At 46.2% G+C, this 26,874-nt stretch overlaps 1 protein-coding gene across 2 annotated transcripts in view; it reads right to left on the minus strand.

Annotated features, from left to right (window-relative positions):
* The window catches only part of LOC135919011 (uncharacterized), a 997,771-nt gene that overhangs the window by 927,497 nt on the left and 43,400 nt on the right, over positions 1 to 26,874 (minus strand). For both annotated transcript variants that reach the window (XM_070524824.1, XM_070524821.1), the window contains exon 2: positions 14,996 to 15,071. The gene's annotated coding sequence lies outside the window, so the exon portion shown is untranslated. The remainder of the gene's footprint in view (positions 1 to 14,995; positions 15,072 to 26,874) is intronic.

Genomic DNA, 26,874 nt, shown 5'->3' on the forward strand with positions numbered 1-26,874 from the left:
AACCAACACCCACTTTGGCAGGGCGCGGCAAGCCTTTCTGGGAAGTTCCCCTTTAAAGTGTTTCACATAAGTGGACCACACATCGCTGACTGGATTCAATTCTGGGATTTTACATCTCAAAATCACGATTTGATTATGAGGCATGCCGTAGTGGAGGAATCCGCATTAATTTTGACCACCAGGGGATCTTTAACGAGCCTTCAATTCATCGGGCACGGGCAGTTTGTGCATTCCGCCGCCCATCGAAATGTAGCCGGGATTCGGCCGGCATTCCATCCCGTTACGTCGCGCTAACCAGAGCAACACTATAGTCGCTAAGCCACATCGGGATTGGGTGTGAGACCACGCGCACGGGTTGTCCTGACGGCAACACGTGCACGACCCGGTGTTTGGATTCTCTATCGATCAGAGGGCAACTACCGCAAACACTTAGCAAGTTGCTGTGTCCGATTACTGGAAGGAATAGCGCGCAAGCTCGCTTGAAGGCACTAAGCCAATAATGTTCCAAACAGATTTTTCGCAAGGCAGCCTCAACTGACAGCGCCATAGAGTCAAGGCTGCATGCATGGTATTTGCACTTCACGGTGAGCCGACTCAAATCGGGCTGACGAGCAAGTGAACGCGAAACGAACCCGTGGCCTCGTCTATCACAAAATCTTAAGTGAATTTCCTTTTAATGGAGCACAACACCTAGCAAAAGCCTGTAAACAAACTTATTGCTGCGCGCGCGCTCTCACAGAACAACGAAATCAATTTTATCGTCCCATTTTTTTTTAAGACTGCCCGGACGTTTGGAAATTTGTGTGGCATATTTGGGTTCCGAAATACCTGTCGGCGACCTCAGGCATGTTTCTTTTTTCCCGCTAGTGCTTGCCTTGTACTGTATACAACGGACGGGGTGCAGTTCGATGCATCAGTTAGTAGGCATAAGCCTACCTTGTGTGAGGCCCGCATTCTGAAAAAAAAATAATTAAAAAGAAATGTGCACCTTACACGAGCAAGCACGATAATGCACTGATGTTAACGAGCAGCGCAGGTTATGGAAAAATTAAAACAATTATTGTAGAAAAAAAAAACAAAATTGTCTGAAAATAGACTGCGCTAAAATACGGGCAGAATGCGTATAGCCCTGCGCCGGCGTTTCACCGGTGAATTACGCTGCTATCCGGGTAAAACAAGCCGGATAGGTGGAAACAGTCGGCAGTCTGTAGGTACAATCATGTCGCGCATGATGTAAAATGATAGAAACGCAAGATGGCGCTTTCTGGTGCGTCTAGTGGAACTAATCTAATGTTCGCCATAATTATGAGGAAAGGCTCGGGTGCGTATTGTCAATACGCGCGGCTGCTGCAGCCGGCTTCCTAAGTCGTTATTTGTCACTACAACGCTGCGTCTGGATAGTTAGTCCACCGAGGCATGTATTGCCGGAACACGCTATGCAAGGGCTTTTCAGACCTCCGGTCGATTTCATCCCGCACTGACGCACAATGAATTCACAGAACGAGACAGTGTGGCTGATTCGTTGTAATGTTAAGGTGCGCGAGACGTTAACTGCAAGAATTTGTGTTAACCTCCCTGTCTTTCTATGCATGTCTTCCTCTCCTTCTCTCTCGCTGTGTAACTGAATTAACAACCGTGGTTAGCGATGTTATTAAGGGCGCCCTTGTAACTAGGGTATTGTGATTTAGAATGCCAAAAGAGCAAGTACCTTTTTAGAGCATGTCTACGCTGAAATGAGGTTAAGGACACAAACGCGTGGAACGATTAAAAATAGAGCAGTGATATTCATGCGTAGACCCGACGGTGATACATTGTTATCCAGGCTCTAAATTAAGGTTCTCTGCTACATGCGAAATACAGTCACTTGGCTTCTTAAAACATATTTTGGTCAGCAGTTTAGCGTGCTTCATTTACAGAAAAAAATTAAGGGAACCTTGTGTCCATGCTGTTGTTGAAACTGGAGTCATACAAAGGCATACCTAATGCTATGAATTCATTTGGTACCGTTGAAACCTTGGAAGATCTTGTATTGGCCCCTTCGAAAGGAGGCGGGGAGAAATTTCTTGGCAATGCAGGGGTGGCTATGTTGCTAAAATACGCGAGTGCTACTGCTACAGAATGTAGTCCCTCAATTTCATCAGTATTTCCTGCGTCGCAAAGCAAAAAACAACACTGCTTCATTTTATACAGGCCACCATTCCAAAGAAGACGCGGCAAACATCGAGGGTGTATATATACATATATATACTTTATCCTTTGTGATTTCGGTTGTTTACACATGTGAGAACGAGGCACCTATTACGTGCACCTCAAAGGCAAAATAGCGTCTCGGTCTTCAGGTGAACGTTCGTCACCTTCTGGCTCTTACGTCGACTCGCCGCTGAAGCTTGTGATGAACTACTCTAACCAGTGGTTGTGTAAGCAGACGGAGCAACTGGAAGGCAACATTTACGCTGCTACCATGGGCGCCCATCCGGAGCTCACAACCGTCACCATGCACAAAAGGTTGAGCCGGCTGACCAGCGTGAATGTGCGTTCCGTGAGTAGGATTAAAAGTATGGGAGCTTCAAGTAACACCGCTGTCTCCATAGCGGAGAAGACCCGATTTAAGCAGGGAAGAAGCACGGAGAAAAGTGGAAGGCCAAGAATGCAGCTTGTGTGATAGGTTTCCGCTTGATGCCTTCCAATGCAAGGTGTTTCAATATTTCATGCCTAACGAGATGCCCACGTCCGCGAAAGCCGCCAAGGATCTGTCAACTGACCCCGACATGCAGATAGCAGGTGTGAGTGAAAGGACTGTGCGCGGACTGCTAAACGACATTGGCTTCGCTTTCCGGAATAGGAAACGAAATTCTCTGCTCTTGGAAAGGCATGAAATTGTCGTGTGACGCGGGAAGCAGCTGCGGACCATACGGCAGATGCGGAATAAAAATAAAAGGTGTGTTCACCAAAGGCTCCTTCATTGCGCGTCAATCTGTAGATAATGGTGGTGCTGAAGAAGCGTCTTAGGACGTCCGCATCCAGTGCTCCGAGGCGCCTTCAACGCAACGCTGAAATATGTCGCACTTTCGCATGAAAGACCAAGCACCGATGGCGATAACAAATTAGTGGACCGCTATCCGAATTAAGGATAGTAGTTTTGTCAGCCATGTAAACTTGAAAACATAGGCAGACTAACTAAATGAATAAGCAAACATGAACACATTTCAGTCGATGACAGCGCTGGCATGAGGAAACGTGGCAGCAGTGGCTAGCGAAGTGACATACGCACAGTCTATCGCTTCACTGCAAAGTGAGCACCGTAAAAACAAAGCATGCACAAACCTACGAGCCGTCGACGCACCTAGACTCACGTCCCCGACGCAGATCGCTCTCAAGATAGCTGAGCAGCGGAAATAAACGCATCTACACATCGTGAGGTCACCATTCCTACACCAGTGATAAGCTTACTCACACTTGGGTCGAGGCACAGCTAAGAAATATCCTTGAATGTATGTGTTATAAATAAGCTGTGCCAAGCCGCAAATCACAGCAGAAGGTATTTAGCCGTAAATATTTAAATGTCTAACATCTGGACTGACATAGTCAACTGTCGCATCTTTAGAGTACGATTCTGTCGTGATCGATTTCAGTAGCAGAGTACCTGATACTCTACTCGGAGCAAAGTGCCTCAAAGCAAAAACAATTGCAGCTGTTACTGCGACTAGTTTTCCTACGAAGAAGGCTATATTTTATTGTTACGACAGAATCATTCCCGCCTTGGAAAGATGGCACATCTATGATACATATTTAGTTCGTACTTTCGGCCATTATAGGCCACGCGTGCGATGTCTGCACAGGCGGCGATGGCAAACCTACGCCAGAGACTCAGGAAAACGTTGTATTCATTTATGGAATTTTTCTAATTCTGCATGTCGAAGATACGCTATGGTGGGGTATGGTAAAGCTTTATTGAAGGATACGGTACAGACAAGGAAATCATGAGCCATTCCACTCTGTGAAGGTGGACGACCTGCGAAGCTGTTTAACCCACGACGCAGAGAGGTCACAATATGTTAAAGAAAGCTACAAATTCATTTACTGTCCTGATCGGTGGTCAATGTGATGAAAGGTACGCACACACATTTATTGTCTTTGACGACTTTCATTGGGGCAGCATGATACTTGGGTCTTTTTGCCGCATTCTAAGCTTCGCGAACAATGTGACGTCTTGTCGAGCTTCCCGCCTGCGCCTGGTGATTTCTGCAGGAAGTGCTTTGACCTTTGCCACCCGCCGGCGCCGTTGACATTCCCGTTGCTGTTCCCTTCGTATTTCCTCGGAGGCACGTTGCTCTTCGGGAGTCCTAACTAACAGCATGATACTTGCGTCTTTTTGCCGCATTCTAAGCTTCGCGAACAATGTGACGTCTTGTCGGGCTTCCCGCCTGCGCCTGGTGATTTCTGCAGGAAGTGCTTTGACCTTTGCCACCCGCCGGCGCCGTTGACATTCCCGTTGCTGTTCCCTTCGTATTTCCTCGGAGGCACGTTGCTCTTCGGGAGTCCTAACTGTACGTCGCCTTCCCTTAGCAACTCCAGCACACAAATGGAATGCGCTGCTGGGTAGCTGCAGGTTTAATAGATGTTTGTTCTCCAGCGTTGACGACTACCGGAACCTCAGGTAGCCGGAGAAAACTAGCCGCGAACGTGATCGGAGCGCGGACAAAGAGAGAGGCAGCGCGCGCGTAGACATGTTCGAGGCCGGTCGCACACCGGCAAGTTGTAACATTGTGGAATGGCTCAAGATTTTTAAAGCGAAGCTTTATATGGCTAGGTGAAACAAAAACCCAGCTCTCCGCACCTGTGTACAGAAAACTATCATCATCAGCAACGGCTCGAGCGTCGTCGTCTTCTTCCACAGCTAGTTCGTTGGCGCCCCTCGGTTCAACCGGGCGAAAGCGCCAAGTTGCTCCCGCGTTCATCGTCGTCGTCGTCTTCTTCCACAAGTGGCCAGCTGGCTTCGTTGCCGCTCATCCTTCCCGCTAAGAATTTCACTTCTCTTCTGTCGTCATAATGGGGAGGCCACGTTTACGGGGGTATGAGTCATCGCTTAAGGAAGTACCGAGGCCACACGTTTCAGATTTTCTGATTAACAATCTGTAAGTAGCGCTTGGCTGGTGAATGTGGTGGTGAACACGTGGTATTTCCCTAGCAGCTGCAAAACAAATAGGAGATATGCTGCTCGGTGGTATCCATTGTTTGTGCAGGTACGAGTCGTTGTTTACGGATGTATAAGCCGTTGCTTACAGATGTATAATCCGTTGCTTACGCGGATGAAAGCCATTGATGATGAAAGTTTTTGACATGCTGTTCTGTATGTTCTGTGCGTGATTAGAAAGAATGTAGGCACGGTTCGCTTCACTTTGCTGAGTGCTTGTAGCCTCGGCCTTACGGGGCCATGAGCCATTTATTTTTTTATTGTGCACGGGGCTATGAGTGCGTAGGGGGTATGAGACATTGATGATGATAGATTTGCTGACGCACAGGAAAAAAACACGGAACCCTCGCCAAATACAGCTTCGCTGTAAAATGAAGTGCAATGAGATGCCAAAGAGAACCAGAATAATAAAAACAAACAAATGAAAAATTTAAAGCATGAGAGGTGCAGAGCTGTCCCAAGAACCGTCCGACCACACAGAAGAACCACCGCTTCAGTTGACTTGTGTATTTGCAAGCGTTTCCTGTGGTTTAGAGGTACGAAAAAAACGAGTTCAACTGATCCAGAAAATTACTAAATCTGGTATTTGTTCACGTAAAACAGTGTGGGCATGGACCCTGTCGGAACAGTTTAAGAAGGTCGGGCAACAGAAAATGTTCATATCGACTAATCGGTAGCCTTGCACTTGGCTCACCATCATAACTCCACCCCATTAGCATCAACGACCACTCAAACTCTTTGAATCGCAGCCCCAAGAACGTGAGCTATAAGAAAACACTTCATAGAAAACACTCCATGTGGCCAAATAGGCGTCAGTATTGATATTCAAATTGCACATGCGAGTTTTTCTGAAGCTTGCAAGTGTCAAAGAATAGATCATTCTTGAATTATTGCATCGTACCGTCTTTTGTACTCAGTACTGTTCTGACTAAACAGGGAGCAAGAAAGACTTAAACACCACTGCATTTTGCCGGGCCTTAAAGGAGAAAACTTTGTTTGGACAGCGCAGTCTGAGATGACAAGCCTCCGCACTTGACCATGCAATCCATGAACGCAAAAAAAAAAAAACAGCGGAGACATGTATGGCCATGCGATAGATTCTAAGCTTCCACTTTGTTGCGAATGCGACGATAATCAGAGTGCAGGGAATCCGACAATGAAGCTTCTGCGCAAGAAAAAAATATCGAATCCCCAGGTGTATAAAGAATGAAAGGAAAGTGACGCAGCAATGGAAAGAGCAACACGTCGAGCTCGGAAAAAACCCCTTCGCGGGGATGCCGACAGGGGCCGCGCTGTCACCTATGGGGATGAGCCCATTAGTGCAACACCCTATGTGCAGGGGCTTACGCACGTGATGACCACGCTCTAGGGAATGCGTCTCCCCCGTCCCTGGAAATAACCATGGCGTATGAGGTGTGACGTCACCAGGAGGCAATCGCAAGAGCTTCGGCGGTGCCGTTGCTCATCGGTGCGCGTGGGAGACGGCGCAGCGATTTCGACAGCTTACCGCTGGCTTTTGGGATGCGTGTGGGTTCGAGCGTGTCACCGACGTAAAGACCCGTGACGTGGAACTATGAATGAAGGGAGCCTGAGTTTAAAAGTCGATGCGCAACAAACTGAGGCTTACGGATGAACAATTTGAGATGTTATTATTTTGGCATTTTCATTGCTTTGACTTCGATGCGCAAAGGGTTGCAAGAACATTACGAGCATACAGGACGCAACCTTAATGGAAGTTGCGGGGAAGTTCCAGCTAGTTTAATGACTTTTGACATGCGGCGAAAGTAGCGCTGACTGAAAGAGTATTCTAGCGAAGAAAACCAGCACGCGAACTGCCAACATCAGGAGCGTTACCCTTGGTAGGTAGAAAGTTAGGCGAGCGCTCGAGTATGCAGAATCTCTATGAAGGACGAAAGGGCGCATTTAGTTTTGACGGTCTGATAAACAAAATTTTACTCTTAACTCAACTACTCTGCTATTGTTCCTGGTGGACAGACGACCTCATCGGCGAACAATTTGGGCTGTTTGTTTTTGTAGGCCGATGAGGGCCAACTTCCTGCAGCGTTTAATGAACAAGATGTTTGCAATTAACTGCTTCCGTAGGGTGCTCTTCTGTGTAAGTGTGACAATAGTCTTAATAATGTCTACAGAAGGGTAAACTTTAGAAAAAGTAGTTTCTCTTAGAACAATGAAATTGTGCATGTCTTGTATTGTATGACTTCTATTCATGGGTTGCATATGAAAGAGCATACGTTCAGTACGAAATTGTCTATGAGCCTAGTCACGAGTTAAAAATATGTAGAAGATAATGGCATTTTTCTACTTCCAAAGTTATGCAAAGCAACCATAAAGGCAACGTTGCTTCGACAACATAACTTTTGTGCTGAAACAAGTAACCTACCTAGCTCGAGAATGTAAAATTTCACTTACGATTGTTTCGAAGCAGGCACAGAGAAGCCAATGTTAACGTGCTAATGCTTTTCCATGGCCTTTACTGAATGTCAGCATGGTATTATCAAGGAAATATTTCTATTAGTGGCACAATATTTTGAGATAAAAATACATAAACCCTCGTCCAACTTGTCATGCTAAGACCTATGTTTTTCCCATCGCAATAAGATGCTTCGCTTCATATTCACTTCGGAATTGCATGCTGCGCATTATGATATGGTTGATTAATGGAGTTTAACGTGTCAAAGGTATGTCATGGCCAACTTGAATACTTAGACACGTACCTAAATGTAGGTGCATGAGCAGTTGTGCACACCCGCTGTTGTGATAAAGAGCTGCTAGTCAGAGCCATCGTAGTGGCTTCCCTCCGCACATCAGGTAATGAACTGCCACTGTTGTAATGGCCTTCCGTGGCAGTGCTGATGTGAACTGGCAAAAAGCATGCGCGAATGGTGGACTCGCAAGCTTTGACGGTATATTGTTTGCTCGATGTAAGGGATGTGGAGGTCAGCCCACTGTTAGCGTGAACGCGGGAGCATGCGGCTTGCGCTCAGTGCAGTCCCAGGCGTAGGAAGCGGCAACAACGAAGGGCAGACGCGAAATGTCGAAAAAGGCGGGGCATGCCGCGTGTCGTCTGCTACCGAACCACCGCATCTCTTCGCATGCGGGTAGCCGTCTGGAAGTGAGATCACCCGTCGTCTGCAACTTGCATAGGGAAGGTTAAATTTCGCCCGCTGACTACCCCGAGACGTACAAAGCGTATATTACAGCAAATTCTACCAGAGTGGTTGAAGGAGTAAAGAGCAATGTGAAATAGACCAGGACAAAAAAAGAACACCACAGGCCCGGCGCCTACACACAACTATGTTTATTTCCGCAACAAGCCTGCCTTATAGGCAGGTTAACCTAGCCGAATCAGACATGAAATATTAGAAGTAAAATAAAACAATACATCGACCACTCAGGAATCATATCTGATATCGAATCAGCGAACAAGAACGACACGTGCAACAGCACAAGAGGCAATTCATCGATTGCAGTCGTTACCAAGCCAACGGGTCGTTTGTATTGTTGTTCTGTCCTGGTCTATTGCGCCTTGCTCTTTACTCATTCAAGCATGAACCAACTAGCCCAAGCAAGAGTTTTTCTACCAGAAGGGCGAGGAATTTGAAAAGGCCTCAGCAAAGCTATTTTTTACGTAATTTTCCTTTAATGTTCGCCAGAGGCAGATATACAAAACGATCAGATCACCCACTCATTCCACGTACCAACCACGACGTAGCCCAGCATCACCGAGGTCACCATGCCATGCATAAGAGTTCTAAAAACAAACTGGTCGAGGTGCGACCCATTAACATAGCGTTACGCCAAGCTCCATCGGCGAATTGAAGATATTCTCACCAGCCGATTTACATCATACAAACGCAAAGCAAGGCAGCATGGTGTGGTTAAGGCTGTTCTAGAAACTGATTGCTTCGCTGGCTAGTGACGAGCAACAATACCCTCTAAATCATCTTCATCTGAAGAAATGAAACAAGAGCCTCACGGGTGGGTAAACCTTAGAAATACAGAACATGCGGCCGATCTCTCTCACTTCCTGCGTTGGTAAAGTGATGGAGCACGCTTGCCTGAGTAGAGTTAACGGCTACCTGGAGTCAAACGACCTGTACCACAGCAACACGATTGGCTTCAGAAGAGGGCTCTCTACACAAGACGCAATGATACAACTAAAGGAGCAAGTCATAGATACCATGGGGCGGGGCTTGAGAGCAATACTTGGACTTGATCTAAAGAAGGCCTTCGACAGGGTCAAGCACACGGCCATACTCGACAGAATCGTGCAACTCGGCCTGGGCGAACGAACGTATAATTTTATCCGAAATTTCCTTACGGGAAGAACAGCCAGAATAAGACTGGACGAGGAGGAGAGTATCCAGGTGGACATGGGCAGCGCTGGCACGCCGCAAGGGTCCGTCGTGTCACCGATGCTCTTCAACCTCGTCATGATCGGACTATCGGAAAAACTGGACCGAATAGAAGGCATTAATCACACCGTTTATGCAGACGACATTAGGATTTGGACCACGAAAGACGCAAGCGAGGGGGATATGGAGAACAGACTTCAAGGGGCGGTGGAGGCAATCGAAAATCATCTAGAGGGCACCGGACTTGAATGCTCACCGGAACAATCGGAACTGCTGCTCTACCGCCCCAGGAGGTCCGGCAAACCGTCCAGAGACGTAGCGGAACTACACAATAGGGGAATCAGATTAACCACGAGGAAAGGCACGGAGATACCCATGGTCCAAAAGATTAGAGTCCTGGGTCTCTGGATCGAAGCCAGGGGAACAAACACGGAAACTATAACACGCCTGGAAAAGAAAGTCATGGCGGCCATACGGCTAATACAGAGAGTCTCCAACAACAGGAGGGGCATTAAGGAAAGAAACGTCGTACGGCTCGTTCAGGCCTTCGCGATCAGCCACGTCGCGTACGTGGCGGCATTCGTCCACTGGAACAAGGCCGAGAAAGACAGGATCGATGCGCTCATTAGAAAAGCGTACAGAACAGCACTGGGTCTCCCCCAATACACAAGAAACGAAAGGTTACTACAACTCGGGGTGCATAACACGCTGGTGGAGATCGCAGAAGCACAGAGAATAGCGCAACTTGAAAGACTCTCCGGAACCAAGGCGGGCAGAGAAATCATGGAAAAGATTGGCATAAACTACCACGGAATGAACGGCCCCAAGATGCAGATTCACCCAGACGTCCGAGCCGCAATTAACACGGAAAATATCCCGAAGAACATGCACCCCGTGCACAATGTCGAGAGAAGGAAATGCCGCACGAAAACGATCCTCAAAAATCACGGCGCGCGGGAGGGGGTGCTCTTCGTAGACGCCGCGCGGTACCCCCGAAACAGGGACGACAATGGTGGTGTCGGCGCTGACAAAGGTAACTCCCTCTTCGCAATGGCGGTCGTATGCACGAAAGGAAAGACCGTGACTGCGGGCTCCGTAAGGACTAGATCGTCGGAGGCAGCGGAAGAAACGGCAATCGCATTGGCTATAATCAGCGGTCGGCAACAATACAGAACAATAATCAGCGACTCGAAGACGGCTATTAGGAATTTCACAAAGGGATGGGTCTCCACCGAGGCGGCCAAAATCCTGAACCACAGAGCAGAAGACTTTAAGAACGGCACAATTACACCCAAATACCTTAAATGGATCCCGGCACATATGGGAGAAGTTACCATGAATGCCCCTCCCAACCTCAACGAGAAGGCCCACCGAGTCGCGCGAACACTAACCCACCGCGGCACGGACAGTGACGGCCCAACACCCCGCAACCCTTGGGGAAGAGGAAGGGACTGCGGCGGAGGCGATGGAGAAGACGGAGGAGGCGAGGACGACGAAGAAGCGATAAAAGATGACAGGGACAGACTGGTCACGTACCACGACATACTGACACACTACACGAAACAAAGAGAAGCATACCCACAACCCCACAAACAACTCGACAGGTCTCAAGAAGCAGATTGGAGAAGATTGCAAACGAGAACGTTCCGAAACCCAGTACACTTAAACAGAATAAATTCAACACAATATCCAGACGCAAGCTGCAAGCTCTGCAAACACGAACACGCAGACATGGCACACATCTTGTGGAAGTGCACACAGATCGGTTCAGTATACGTAGAGGACAAGATAGAACCGGACCTTCCCGAGGAGCGATGGCTAAGCGCTCTGACTAGCTCAGAACTACACGACCAATTATGGGCTATCCAGCGGGCCCGGGCAGCGGTGGAAAGGCTATGCCTCACCGCACACAATGCCCGGGTGGCCTGAGCCCGGGCTGGCAACCTCGCAGGTCCTTCTTTCATTAAAGTTTTTTTCCGTCCTGCCATGAGCATGAGCCAAACGCTTGTGTGTTCCCTCTAACAGTGGACCACCCTGCGCCTCTGAGTCCTCGATCTATTTTCTCACTCTCTCTCTCCCTCAGAAGTATGCAATGAAGAAAAGGGGCACCGAATGTGCGCTTTGTTGAGAACACCGTCACTCCATGCACGCGCAATGTTCACTATCATGTATGTATAAATTATTGTGCGTTGGCTTAGAACGCAAGTACATCACTATATTTTCCATCTGTGCAACTCAAGCCTACTAAGAAAGAAAGCACGATCTGGACTGTCCAATCGGGCTGCAATAACTATGTAACAATACAGTAAATTTAGAAAATCTTGTAGCGCCCCTACCTCATCCCTCGCTACCATTGTTGTGCAGCAGCGCCATTGTACGCCCACATTAGCCAATAAGCCGAAAAGACAAGTTCCAGATGTAAAGCACAGTCTTTGATGTGGAATAACTATGCATGTCTGAACACTTGCGCATAAATACCTTCTTGCGGATGCCTGCTGAAAAATTGCGCATTCTTATCGCGTACGCATACAATCACAAGTGCGACCTTTCCTAATTATGCATATTTCGTGGCTAAAAAAACACATCATGCGGCCTCTTTTATGCTGGATCACACAAACTCTTGCAATGAAGCAAGCCGTCTGCAGTTCGTCCGCTTGCATCACAGCATCAACAGATGCGGCGTACTTCCTAATTCTTGCAGCTGAACGTAGCCGCCTGCCTCATCGTTTACTTCTCTACTTGCGGCGTAGCCATCTCGCGAGCGAAACTCGAAGCCCAACTTTCTTTTACGCCCTCGGCACCTCGTTAGGCCACATCCACGTTCCATCCATCTTGCGCACCAGAACCACCTTAGCGCACGCCACGGAAGGACCCGCCATAGCCATCATCACTTCGTCGCAAAAAAACGCGCCCAGTCCCTCTCTCAGTGGCTTGCTCAGGTGCACGTTGGCAGAGGTGAGGATAAGTTGGCTTCGTACGAGGCCGCGGTCGCGGCGAACGCCGGCTAACGAACCGCGCCACCGCAGGGCAAACCCTCATTGGCGTTACCGCGGAGCGAAAGGCCTTACTGTCGCACGGCTCCCAGCGCGTTGATAAGTTTAGGAAGACGCATCGTGGTCGCTGGTCTCTTTCTCTTTTTTTTTTCGTTTTTGCTGCTGCCTGTAGTTCCCGCCTTGCACTATTGCCCCGGGGCGGTTGCATTCTACCTATTTGGAACATTGCCGATTGGCGGCCAAGGGACCAGCAGCCATGAGAGCGCCTTCCGGCAGCATTCGCTCCTGATTCTTTGGCCAGACTCTCTCTGTCTCTCGGGACATGTCCTTCAGAGAATATCGGGAGTTTACCGTAACCAGGTTGCTTCTGCTGACAACGAGGTTGCGTGTTCCATTCGCGGCGGTCACATTCGGATGGCGGTCAAGCGCAAAAACGCCCAGCTTTGGCGGCCGCCATTCGATGGGGACGGAATGCAAAAACGCGTGTGCACCGTGCATTGGGTGCATATTATAAAATCACAGGTGGTCGAAATTATTTCGGAGGCCCCCACTACAGCGTACCTGATAATCATAACCTGGTTTTGGCTCGTAAGGACCCAGAACTTGAACATGAAGCAAAAAAAAAACAATACGTAAACGCAAAAAAAGCAATGGTGTAGTTATGTTTCGGCGCTTAATAAATAATCCCAAGCAACCATTAAAAATCGGACCCCTTCAATTCAGCGTATCTCATATACACGGTGTTGCTTTGGGATGTTAAAGCCTACTATTCAATCGACTCCTTCAGCCATTTTAACCACTAATATATTAACGTGCTGTATCCTGTTTCTCTCTATTTGTCATTCGAGACAATTCTCATCAGTCGTATGTACTAGAGCATAGCACCGGCCTGGGCCGTCCGAAGCTCCCTTTACTGGGCCCGGGCTGGATTCGAGCCTGCTCAATAAAGAGCCTAAGTCATGCCTACGAGCACACGAATTAAGCATTGCATGGTCCAAGGCATTCTTCGCTAATCTGAAGTGACACCTGCAAAGAGCTGGCTCTTAGCATACCTCAGCAAAGAAAATCGAAAAACAGATGACGTTACAATCTTCTCTTCTTTTCCAGAAAAACCAACGCTGTTTCCGGGCAAGGAAAAATAAGTTATACAAAACACCGTTCTTTACTGCATATGCGCTGAAACTGATCGACCCTGAGGAGGTGAGGCTGACAAATACGGCACAATATGTAAGTAAAAAGCTTTTTTAGTTTGCAAGCCGGGCCTGGTCATGCACACGCGAGCCCTGGCTACGCTTAGTAATGAACACCCATGCCCGGGCCGGGCCCGAGCTTAGTAACACGCGCCCGCAGCGGTCCCGGATCGGGCCTGGGCCGAAAAAACAGTTTCGTGCAGTGCTCTAGTGCGGACTGCATTCAAACTGCACTGAAGCCAGCTTGTCATCCTTGACTAATCTTTCTCTAATATTATCTATTCAGCACACGAATTACTGTCATTTTGTACCTCCAGGCAATGTTCTTTCTCAGAATTCCGCACTTTGGAATGCGCATTTTAAGCTGACCGCAGAGTTTTGGAATTTCCCGTTGATCTCGTAGCAAATGTGCTTTCGCGCATGTAGGAATTTGCAGCGTCCTGCGTAGTACAGCTCATCGCGTGAAGGTAGCTGCCTAGCACGACAGCCGTGCTGCGTTATAAAATATGTCTGAAAAGGACATCGTTACAAAAAACTGGTGAGGATACTACGCGCTGACTTTCGAACAAGCACTACCTGCAAATTACTCAGCACCTTGTTCCAGCAGTTCGTGAGGAGAATTGAGAATTGAGAGGAATCGAATCCAATTCATCTTGGAGCATGTATGCAGTGATAGTGCACACATTTCTTCTGTTTGTTTAAAAAACGATAGGCCAATCGAGCGTGTTTTCTGAATGACTAAGATAAAGAACGCGTCATTGAGCGCAACAAAAAGCATTTCGCGATTGGTTATACTTAAAATCCACGAGGACTGGACCAAACAAAGCTACATATGCTGCATGAAGTTGAACGGGGCTTAAACAATGCAACAGTTCAGTGGCTCATCCTGGTGCGCCCTGTGACAAAAAACACGAGTTTTTACTACCCACTGCGCAACAAATGAAGATATTGGAGTCATCTTTGGAGTTTTTCATCGTGATCAAATACATGGCAGGCGAAGCCGACTGCGCAGGTAACCTCTGGGAGAGAATCGAAAAAGGCGTAGCGATCGCTCTCCCTGCATTCAATTTTAAAAGGGGCGGGAACTCATCCAGGATCGGCACTAGCATCGGCAGTACGCGCTGCATCTGCTTACAAGCAGAGGGAAGCTTACCGCATCTCTTGCAATATGACGCCGATGAAATGGTGGGTTCTACATCGGGATTAAGATCAGGAAAGCTGAAGGGAAGGCTGAAGACTTACCTGCGTATTGAGAGTGAGCCTGCCGAACCAGTGAAGTAGCGCACGGACCTTGGTCTAGTAATCTTGGCGGTGATGCCTGCACAGGAAAAAAAAACGAGAGTCTTATCATGTCTAGTTGGCTCACACTCGGAATTTAGCAACGGTAACATGTGTGCATTCTCGAGAAGAAAATATATGAATGTGACAGAAATGACGGGTTACTCTTTCCTTTGGCTAGCTAACCGTTCAGACACCCTGCGGTAGACTGAACAGACCACCGACGTAATTGTGATTAAGGCTCCGCCTGATCAGTAGTGGAGCCAACCCACCGAGGTATCAGATTGAATCTGGTTGCTAAGTCGAATCTTGTCAGAATTGGTGTGGCATTCGGGTAAGCCGAGGTCGGAATCGATGGTATTTATGAATGCAGCATTTCAACAGCTAAGTATCTCACAGAGCTACGAAAATGTAAGCGATAATGAGAACCATAGTATACGGCAGTAATCCGCATCAACATATTAAACAATTTTAGATCATAATATTTTAAGATAACGAAGAGGAGGTGAACTTTGGTAGATCCTGTAGTTCGTTCAATTTGTTTTTTTTTACAGCTTCATGCTGATCTTTTAACTCGATCATTACATTCTTCAATAGTTTCTCTTCAACCTTACAAAGCCCAGCATATATATTTTGATACGCTGATAGTGATGCTTAAAACTTGAATTCAGGCCATGGAAACCCACTCTAGAGCCTGTACTAGGTTTTTTGATATGCTGACTGGAGTTTTCATTGTGGCAAGCTCACTAAATAAATTACTAATTTATCAATTACCGCACTAATTGATTTTATTTCAATGATCACATCACTGTTTTCTTCGTAATAGTACACGCCCTCCCAATGGCCAGAAAGAACGGGACGTTCTTGTAAGTAAAATTCGCAGCCAGTTTGACAGAACCCTAGTAAAACGGGGCAGTCTCAGCTGGACAGTGATCGAGCATGCATTACTAGTTCGTTATCTTCCTCTTCCACATTTCACCGTGCCGATAATATCCAGTACAATGAACAAGGAGGACGAGGAAAAACTTCAATTGCTCTAATTGGTTAGAACTTAGTGGTGGCAGATGTGGTCGGCCATCTTCACGGTCTTATTCTCCATCTGCGCAGGGTCGACGCCCCTATTCCAGGGCACCACTGAGGGTGGCTACTCGGCGAATGTGCCTTACTAGTCCATGCTGGACTATCGGGTCGCTGCTGGAGAGCACCCTCTTCCACTGCTCCGCACTCGGGTCTTTTATTTGAAGGAATTGTTGATTCTGAACACATTCCCATGTAATGTGATATAAGGTGGGCTTGGCGCTGCACCAAGGGCAAATGTCTCAATACTGGGTGGGGAACATGTTGCTTAGTGTGTTTAGGTTTGGATATGTTCCTGTTTGCAGCCTCCTCCAAGAGGTTGCTTCATGCTGATTTAGGCTGTTGTGGGGTGGAGGGTATTTGATCCGGACCCCCTTATAGTAATTCAAAATGTCTGAGTAGCTTGGGTTGACTGGTATGGGTTCCTCAGAGTCGGTGCTTGTGGCCGCTCGGTTTGTGTGCTCTCGAGCTGCCTTGTCCGCCCTTAGGTTCCCTTCTATTCCAGCGTGTCCCGGTACCCAGAAAATTGTATGCCTGACTTTGCTGTTAGCCCTGCAGTAGCGGAGGATGTGAAGCGCTCTGGGTCCTATTCTGCCGTTCATGTAATTCCGACATGTAGTTTGCGAGTCGGTGAGTATTGTTAAAGACCTTTCAGATCGGTAGCCCTCCACTGCCGCTAGAGCTACGGCTATTTCTTCAGCTTCCGTTACTGAGCAGTCCTTCATTGAGGCGCTGCTGATCTCTTTGTAGTCCTGGCTTATTACTATCGCAGGTGTCTTTACTATGTTTTTGCCTCTTTGCTTGGCGTATACTGCAGCATCTGTGTATACTGTTGTGTTTTTTGTGGCCAGGTACTTTTCGACGTATTTCGCCCTTGCGTCTCTTCGCGCCGTGTGGAGGTTTGGGTCCATGTTTTTGGGTAGGGGGCTAACAGTGTATGTTTTCCGATATTCATCAGGAATCCCCTCCGTTCTTTAGGTTTTTTTTATTGATTCCGCGAAGCCTAGCCTTATTAGCAGTTCCCTTTCCGTTTTGGTCTGCTGGAGTCTCATGAGCTGTGCGATACTTTGGGCTTCTTTTATTTCTTCGAAGGTGTTGCTTAAACCAAGTGCCATTAGTTTCTCCGTCGACGTATTGTTCGGCAGGTGAAGCGCTGTTTTGTACGCTTTGCGTAAAATTGCGTCCGCTTCTTGTATTTCCTGTTTGGTGCAGTTGAAGTACGGGAGTGAGTATGCAACCCTGCTCACCACCAGGTGGCCAACCAGCTTAAGTGTGTCTCCTTCTTTCATCCCATATCTCTTTTGTGACACCCGCGTGATCATGTGTGCTATTTGGGTTGTTGACTGCTTGAGTGTTTTCAGCGTGTGGGTGCAGCGCTGTGTGGATTGCACCCACATTCCAAGGATCCTGATTTGTTGGCTTTCCGGTATCGGCTGCCCCTTTAGCCATATGTTAAGGCTTTCTTTGCTTTTCTTGCCCCGTGTAATTTTCAGAAGCTCGGATTTCTCCGTTGAGCACCCAAGGCCTCTTTCCCCGACGTATTCTTCCACGCAAGTGGCTGCTTCTTGCAGATAGCTTTCTTTTTGGCACAGCGAGCCTTTAGTGGCCCAGGTGGTGATGTCATCTGCGTAAATGGCGTGTTTAATGCCTTCGATTTCGCTTAGTTTATGCCCTAGGCCAATCATTGCGATGGTGAAGAGTATCGGGGAAATTACTGAACCTTGGGGTGCCCCCTTGTTTGTTGTGGGGAATTTTGGCAATCGAATCTCTCCCAAACCTATTGTTGGTGTTGTTGCTATTGGCAGTCCGGCGGAGTACTCGCAGAGTGGAGACTGACCGCTTCTTTGCTTTATAGGAAACGCCGACGCTGAAGAAAGGAGCAAGGATCGCCCAAACCAAGCTTTCCCGGCCGAAAAGGAAAAGAAAAGACTGAGCACGTGTCGTCACAAGGCACCGCAGGCAAAGCGTCTTCAGAAGCAAGATATGGCCATGATTTCAACTGCGTTATCTGGGGAAAGTGTCCACCTGTCGTTGGATGTCGGAACCAGCAGGGTATAAAGGCGCTGCCTACTGGGCATCGGTTGCAGTCCGGCGGAGTACTCGCAGAGTGGAGACTGACCGCTTCTTTGCTTTATAGGAAACGCCGACGCTGAAGAAAGCAGCAAGGATCGCCCAAACCAAGCTTTCCCGGCCGAAAAGGAAAAGAAAAGACTGAGCACGTGTCGTCACAAGGCACCGCAGGCAAAGCGTCTTCAGAAGCAAGATATGGCCATGATTTCAACTGCGTTATCTGGGGAAAGTGTCCACCTGTCGTTGGATGTCGGAACCAGCAGGGTATAAAGGCGCTGCCTACTGGGCATCGGTTGCAGTCCGGCGGAGTACTCGCAGAGTGGAGACTGACCGCTTCTTTGCTTTATAGGTGAGAATGCCTAATTAGGTATTATTGCTTATTTCATTGTTGCATACTTCTCCGCTGGACTGCACCAGTGTTTCCATGATGGCTGAGTTTGATTGCCTTGCGTGCATGAAATCGATTGCTGATGTCTTGCAGAGCCTTACATGTGCCGAGTGCGACAATCGGTATCATGTGGGAAAGTGCTCGGGGGTTACGAAAACGAACTTGAAAAACTTTTCCACTAAGGAAAAACAACAGTGGGTGTGTCTGACTTGTGTAAATCGTGCATCGCGATTGCCAACTGGAAACGGTGACGGCGTAACCCAGAAGGATAGAGCAACTGATGTATCGGTCGAGCTGTCACTGGCGCATGTACTGGCCAAACTTGATGTCGTACTGAGTCGACTAGATGTGTTAGAAAGGCGGCAAGACGTGCAGTTGGACAAGCTCGAGGCTTCCAACCAGGAAATGCTGGCGCAGAGGACGGCAATGCAGGGTATTGAGACATCATTGGGATTGCTTTCATCTAATTATGACACAATGCTGCAAAAGTTGGAGGAGCACAGGCAGGAACTTAAGGAAACAAACAAAAAAGTAACTGAACTGGAAGCCGAGCTTTTGGCCAAATCTGACAGGCTGTCGAATATGGAGCAAGCAGTAGATGATCTTGAACGGTACTCACGAAAAAGCAATTTAGAAATCCATGGTGTCAAAGCGAGTGATAACGAGGACCTACGAAAGGTTGTGGAATCTATTGCAACCAAACTGGAACTTCCTAGGCCCAGTCACGAGGACATTGAAGCCGTGCACAGAATCAAAGGCAAAGCTAACTCCGTCCCACCTATTCTGGTGCGATTTTCAAGGAGTGAAACAAAAGAGCGTTGGATTGAAAAGCGGAACAGACTGAAGGGTGAAAAGATATACTTGAACGATAATCTAACTTCCCGAATGAAGAAACTGCTATGGATGACAAAAAATCTGGCGAAAGATAAACAATATCGCTTCGTCTGGGTGCGCAATGGCAGAATACTTGTAAGAAAACGCGAAGGAACGTCAGTGTTACGCATTGACAATGAACAAGGCTTACATAAAATAATCTAAAATGATTGACCAAGTACACTCAACTGAACAGTGGCAATCAATGAAAGACGAGTAGGCGTCAGAGCTTTCCAGTAGCTTATTGCTTGAGCTAATCCATGTGAATGTGAGAAGCCTGCGCAAACACTGGGACGTGTTAAATATTCATCTAGCTAAAGCACTACCATCATTACATGTTTTAATTTTAACCGAAATCAATATTTCAAAAGACGAATGCGCTCATTTTGCACTGCGTGGTTTTCAGTCTTTCTTTTTGTGCAGGGATAACAAAAGAGGTGGTGGCATAGCGGTCTATGTAAAAAGTGATTGGCACTGTGAACGAGTGTCCTTTGATTTTCAAGATGCTGAAGTGGTTACTGTAGTAATGACTAAAGCAGATCTGGAATTTACAGTATGTGCTGTTTATAGGCCACCGAGCACGAACGTAAATACATTTTTAGACGATTTGGCAAGCTTCCTCAAAAAGTACGCGGACAGAAGCAGCATTATTTTGGCAGGTGATTTTAATATAGACATTTTTACAGCAAATAAGCCAGCAACATCTGATTACTTAACACTTTTGGCAAGCGACGGACTCGAAAACAAAATTCAGAGTTATACACGAGAGGAAATTCTCGGTCATCGGTTAACAAGGTCGTGTATAGACCATATCAGCACAAAAATGTGCAAATATAATTCATTTGGCTGTGTTATTAAGGAAAAAGTAGCGGACCACTACTTTATCGCTATAGCAGTTTCAGGAGATGCTGCTGCTCTGACTGAAACAAAGACTGTAGAGAAATATGGTTTGAATTCTAATGAAGTAGATAAACGTGTGAGAACATTCAACTGGGATTCTTTAACGCGGCACAGCCACCTAAAGGCTTACGAACTGTTCGTAGAGGCCTTTAGAGAAATTTACCTTTGCTCAGAAAAGAAAATAAAGCTTAAAAGAAGAAATAAAGATAGCCCGTGGATTGATAACGAAATAATGGAGCTTTGCTGCGTTAAAAGCAAGCTTCTTAGAAAATGCCAAGATAAACCCGGGGATACTCTTGCAAGAGAAGAATTTAGGCAGATGAGAAACAAAGTAAACGCTAAAATAAGACTAGCTAAGAAGCGCTACCACTCAGGCAAGTTTGCAGCTTGCAGCCGTAACACCGGTAAAACATGGAACTTGGTTAACACTCTAATAGGGAGACCTGCAAAGAAGAGTATTGATAATACTCTTGCGGACGCCTTTGGCGAGTCACCTGCTGTTCAGATAGCTAATGATTTTAACAAACACTTTATCGAATCAGTAAACAACATTACAAATGGGTGCACACCGGCAAATATCCCAAACAATGTCACGTTCTCTAACATTCATTCTGCTTTTCTGCCTACTGTTGATGAAGCAGAATTGTGGGATATTATACAATCCATGAGTTTAACAAAATCTCCAGGTTTTGATAAAATTAGGCTAAGAGATATAGCTGCGAACTTCGATGTGCTCAAATCAACACTACTTTACATCCTAAATGAAACATTAAAAACCGGTCAGATACATGAAAACATGAAAATTAGCATTGTGAGACCTCTTTATAAGAAAGGACCTCGAAAACTTTACGAGAATTACCGGCCAATTTAAAATCTTTCGTCTTTGGCAAGCATATTGGAAAAAGTAGTCTATATTAATATGGCCTCATTTTGTGAAAAGTTTAGCCTTATTAACCCAGCGCAGTTTGGCTTTCGCTCGGGACAGAGTACTGTGAGTCTTTTGGAAGATTTTAATGACTATATCTGTAACGAAATCGATAAAAACAATGTTGTTTTGACTCTTTTCGTTGATCTACAACGAGCATTTGACACATTAGATCATGAACAGTTACTATCAAAACTAAGCAGGTGTGGTTTCAGAGGGCCGTATTACTCATTTTTTAAAAATTATTTAACAGGCAGACAACAGTGTGTCCGTGTGGCGGAGTCCTATAGTTCTTTGTTGCATGTTAAATCAGGGGTACCGCAAGGATTCGTATTGGGACCGCTTTTGTTTAACATTTACATGAATGATCTTGCTTGCTTACGACTAAAATCAAAACTTTATTTATACGCTGATGACACGGCTTTGGTTGTATCAAATAAATTTTCAAACGAAGCCGCTAGAGTGTTACAGTATGATGTCTGTAAACTACTTGGTTGGTTCATTAATAACAAAATGTTCATTAATAAATCGAAGACTAATATGATATGTTTTCACAGCCCATATAAAGCAGTCGCGGATATTTCCCCAGTTTATCTCCACACCAGTGACTGCCTTGCATGCTCATGTCCTCCGGTAGCTCTGGTAAATAGCACAAAATACCTGGGACTACACTTCGACGACACATTGTCATGGAATATCCACATTGAAGAACTCGCAAGGCGCTTACGTGCTGTGTGCGCTCATTTGTATGCCCTAAAATCTTTCTGTGATGTAAATATTCGTAAAATGGTTTACAAGGCACTTGGGGAATCGATCATAAAGTACGGAATAACAATTTATGGCTTTGCTTCTTCAAGTAGACTTAAGATAATTAACCGCATCTTAAAAACAATTGCCTATAGCCTCTCGTATGGCACACTTGGTCACGGGGAAGATCTTTTGCTGAGCATGTACCAGTCAGGCATGTTGCTTGTCGAGCAACAAGTTTTGTTCGACGCCATGTCTAAAAGTTATTTTTCTACTAAATTCAAAAACTTGAACGTGAAATCGCGCAGCTTACGTCAGACAGAAAAATATGTGGTACCTCGTGTGTACACAAACTACGGCAAGAGAACTCGTGCTTTCTACGTGCCCGCTAATTTCAATAAATTGAATGAGAATGATATCGCGGGAACATTTAAACAAATAAAATCACATTTAAGGTCATGGGTGATAAGTAATGCCCACATTCTTTGAAGTTTTCATCGGGATTTGAAGCATGCGAACCTGATTGCGAACTCATCTCGAATGTCAATGTGTATTTTTTTTTTACCCTGTTGATGCAATGTTACGTTTTGTTCAAATAATATCTTTTGTTCACTCTTGCAATATCATTTTTTTCCTATATTCTTTGTATTAACTTATTTGTACACATATCAGTACTACCACCTGACTGCCCAGCCTCGCACACAAGCAATGTTGCTTATGCGGGCTGGATCTGTAACCTTGACATGACTGGATGTAATAAAGATTATTATTATTATTATTATTATTGGAGAGGAAGGCTTTGACGTATCCGTGTACTTTCTTCCCGCAGTCTACGCTGTTAAGGCCTTCCAGGATTGCCGCGTGGCTTACATTGTCAAAAGCTCCTTTTATGTCTAGTGCCATTAAAATGTGTTCTCCGTTGTATGGTATATTGCTGAGAACCTCATGTTTAATTTAGAAAAGGAGATCCTGTGTCAAAAGCTTGGATCGGAAACCGAACATACTATGGGGTATAGCTCGTTTTCCTCCATGCAATGTTGTGGACTTTTTGTTACTATCCTCTCATATAATTTGCATAAGCACGATGTGAGGGAGATTGGTCTTAAGTTTGTTACCTGTAGCTTTTTGCCTGGCTTGGGGATCATTACAATCTCGGCGTGTTTTGATATACAACTTGGTTTAATTATTCAATTACACGTACTCCCAGAAATTGCTTGTGTCAAAACAGTATTCTGAACTAAAAATATAATTACTGCTCAGGGACTTCACTGGCAAAGCTGCTCGAAAAGCAAACGACGGAACTAGTTTATTTTATAAAACTTTATCGAGGACTGACGTCGACAAGCACTAAGGAAAGCTGTCGCATAATATTACATTATGGAAGGGGGGCACCCACTTCAATTTACTTACTAATTGTGGCATTCACTCGACCATTTTACGCAACTGCGCCTCCTACTTGGAGAGGCTTGCACGAACATTTAATAACGAAAATAATAACGAATTTAAGAACGCATTCTTAAATGCTCTATAGACAACGCCTAGCGCGCACAAGAACGTGTTCATAAATTCGCTATTATTTTCATTATTAAATGTTCGTGCAAGCCGCCACTGGTGTTTCCACGTCTGCTCACACCTTGGTATTGCACTCATTTTTTATTGCAATGACCGATTTAATCAAATAGAAAGCCTTTTGCGGCGAAGAGATGGCAGAACACCTTCTGTATTACTGCCCTTCCCTTGAACTTCAAGGGTTTGCGCTGTGCAGCGCTTTCAACCACCTAAAGCGAAGACCCTTCTTGTTGGACAAAATTCGAAGACCACGGTCTGACATGTTACGGCTGTAGAAGGGCACAGAAACGCAGCTGCGATTCCTGAACACAACCTGATTCAGCGACCGTCGGTAATACAGCGTCGGCGACATTAACTCCGATCTTTCGATCCTTTAATCTTTTCCTGTCTTTTCCCCTCCCCCAAATTAAGGGTTGCAAGCTGTGCTCAGTCGTCGCTAGCACCTTCGTGCCTTTCATTTCTCATTCTCTCTCTCTAATGCTACTAGTACAACTAAAGGCACCCAATGGTACAGCAGTGTAGCAGATATGGAGATAGAGATTGAAACTAAACAGCATGAGTAGCATAATTACTATCACGCTAAGGTGAGCGTGGTAGGTTGAATATCCGAATAAAAGTGCGTGATAAGTTTGTCTCAGTTGTGACAAGCGGTGTGTCATGCGGGTGCTTGCTACATTTCTTTTGTTGTCGGGCTTCTGTCCAAAGGCGAATCGATTCAGACTCACCCAGAAGGCAGGTGAACGAGCTAATATGCGGTGAAGAATTAGAAGGAGCAATGGGAAGAAAAAAATTGTCTCAGCAGATGAATCGGTTGAAGGTACGGCTGAAATACGTGGACATATCGTCCGATACGTGTGGCACAGGTCACACACAAAAAAAGAGGCTGATACAAGTTTTTCGACTAAAGAACCACGAGCCCTACGAACGCAACACGCGAGATAACTCTGCCACTTGACGGTGGGATTCTGAAGATATTAAGGAACACACGTGATATGGGAGTCTCTGTGAGCTGGAATTTGCTGTTCAATGCCCATGCAAATTAGATTGTTAAAGCTGTATTATCTATTTGTAGCTTTATTGTATGAATTACACGTGGTTTTGATGATTCGCGTAGCGTAATTAGGTGACAATGCTCAATGCTGGGAAGTATCCTAGTTCGCAACGGCTGTGGAAAATATTCTGTGCATGTTATCTAACCCTAAAACTGAAAAGTGAACGCGCCTCATCACCGGTGTTTACTATTAGTGCAGTTTGGCTGACACAACTGTAATCCATATTTTCGATCATTTATTAAGGGGGAAATAAAAAAAAAAGAATACGCTGCCAGAATGTTGAACGGTGGTCTGCTATTTTTTTCTCCAAGCGTTTACAGACAATTGATGACCTACACGAAATAATCAAATTGATTGACTCCACTTGCTGATCTTCCTTTCTACCATCAAGAAAATCTGGGACAATGAGGTAACGCATCATCATAGTGACCAGGAACCAGAAATAAAACCTTCCACAACCTGGTTTAATGATAGTGATAATATGTTTGCATTAACACTAAGTATGCATCTGCCTTTTTTACAGGGTAAGCTGTTCTAGGCTCCCAATAGCCGTATCGGTTGATTGACGATGGTGTCCGCCACCGCTTTCTTGTATCTACCGCACTTATCGCCGGGAATGAGACAAAAAAGAAACAAGTTTCCATCGGGAAAGAAGCCGGTCATGCTGTGCGGAAGTCAGCTGTTACTCCGCCATTGATGAACGCCATAGCTTGCTAGCTTGCAACGGAGAAATGCCCTATAAACGCATACTAGTGCGCGAGAAGACACGCGGTGTGACATGCACACCTCGTAGCGTCGTTACGTGCACGTTGTGTATTGTACTTGCATATTATTGCAACAGGTGGCACGCCATGTAAAAGACGCATAGCTATCGGTATAAGGTAGCTAGAAAAGCTTTGAGGACGAAAAACAAGTTTAAGGCGATGTATAGAAAATGCTTGAAATATATGTATGTATGTATGTATGTATGTATGTATGTATGTATGTATGTATGTATGTATGTATGTATGTATGTATGTATGTATGTATGTATGTATGTATGTATGTATGTATGTATGTATGTATGTATGTATGTATGTATGTATGTATGTATGTATGTATGTATGTATGTATGTATGTATGTATGTATGCATGTATGTATGTATGCTACTGAGTGTGCGGCCAACGAGGGAACAATTCTCAGCATTCGCAGACACCGGCACCTGATGCGTCTCGCTCGTCTCATAGGCTACGAGCGGACTCCTCGGCAGCGCCACCAGATGGAGCAGCGTGTCCAGAAAGAAACGCGACAAAGGAACCCGGCAACCTCGTGGTGCGTTTGTCAGCGCAGGCACCAGCCCGCCATTCATTTTAAAGGCCACTCAGAGGCTTGTTCACTGGCGAGCCCGATAGAGGAGCCCCGGTGCAGTAGGCGCCTCACACAAAAGGTGTTTACAACGTGGCAATACGTTGTCTTACTGCATCGCTTCAATGCAAAGTGCGAAAACATTACTGATGATAAGCATACTCCCTAATGCGAAACTTGAGCTCAGCTGTATAGGCATATTCATTTCGCGATATATTGGCTGGCGTGGAAAATGCTGTCTCCGGCGGCGCGTTGCAAACAGAGCGAGGTGTGGCACAATTGCTTCGCTAATCTTGAGATCGCGAGAGCCAGTGCGTGGGTGATGCGTGAGCGCTATTCACAGCTGCCGTAGCCGACAGACTTCCCAGATGACGCGGGCTACTCTGGCGCCATCTCGTAGCCATCGTTGCAGCACTACGCTTTTCTTCTCACCCTATCGCCGCACCCTCCTCCGCCTTCCTACTCGTGCCACTCCGCTCTCGCAGCTATTCACATTTTTATCTTTCGCTGCGCTCGTTCCCTCGGTTACACCACCGCCGACGACTCCGACGCCGACGCTCGCAGCAGGAACGGGCGCATAAGAACTCATCTCTAGGACGTCGAAAGCCATCGTGATGTTGGTTCTGCTATTTTATTTATGCTTACGTTACAAATTTATCGGTCCATGCAAGTTATCTTCGTGACACCATGTCGTATGGCTGCATGCCACCGTGACCAAGCCAGCAAGTTTCGTCGATGAATGATCACGCAGGTGATGACCAATCACCTGCGTCGACGCAGGTGATTGGCCATCAAGCCCCCGACGATGATTCTCAGTCGTTTATGCAAGTCCCTTGACGTGGTCGCCCCGTGGCTCCTATTGGCGCGGATACAGAAGATAATACAGCTGACTTCACC

Source organism: Dermacentor albipictus, chromosome 9 (assembly GCF_038994185.2).
Source record: "Dermacentor albipictus isolate Rhodes 1998 colony chromosome 9, USDA_Dalb.pri_finalv2, whole genome shotgun sequence".
Taxonomy (NCBI): Eukaryota; Metazoa; Arthropoda; class Arachnida; order Ixodida; family Ixodidae; genus Dermacentor; species Dermacentor albipictus.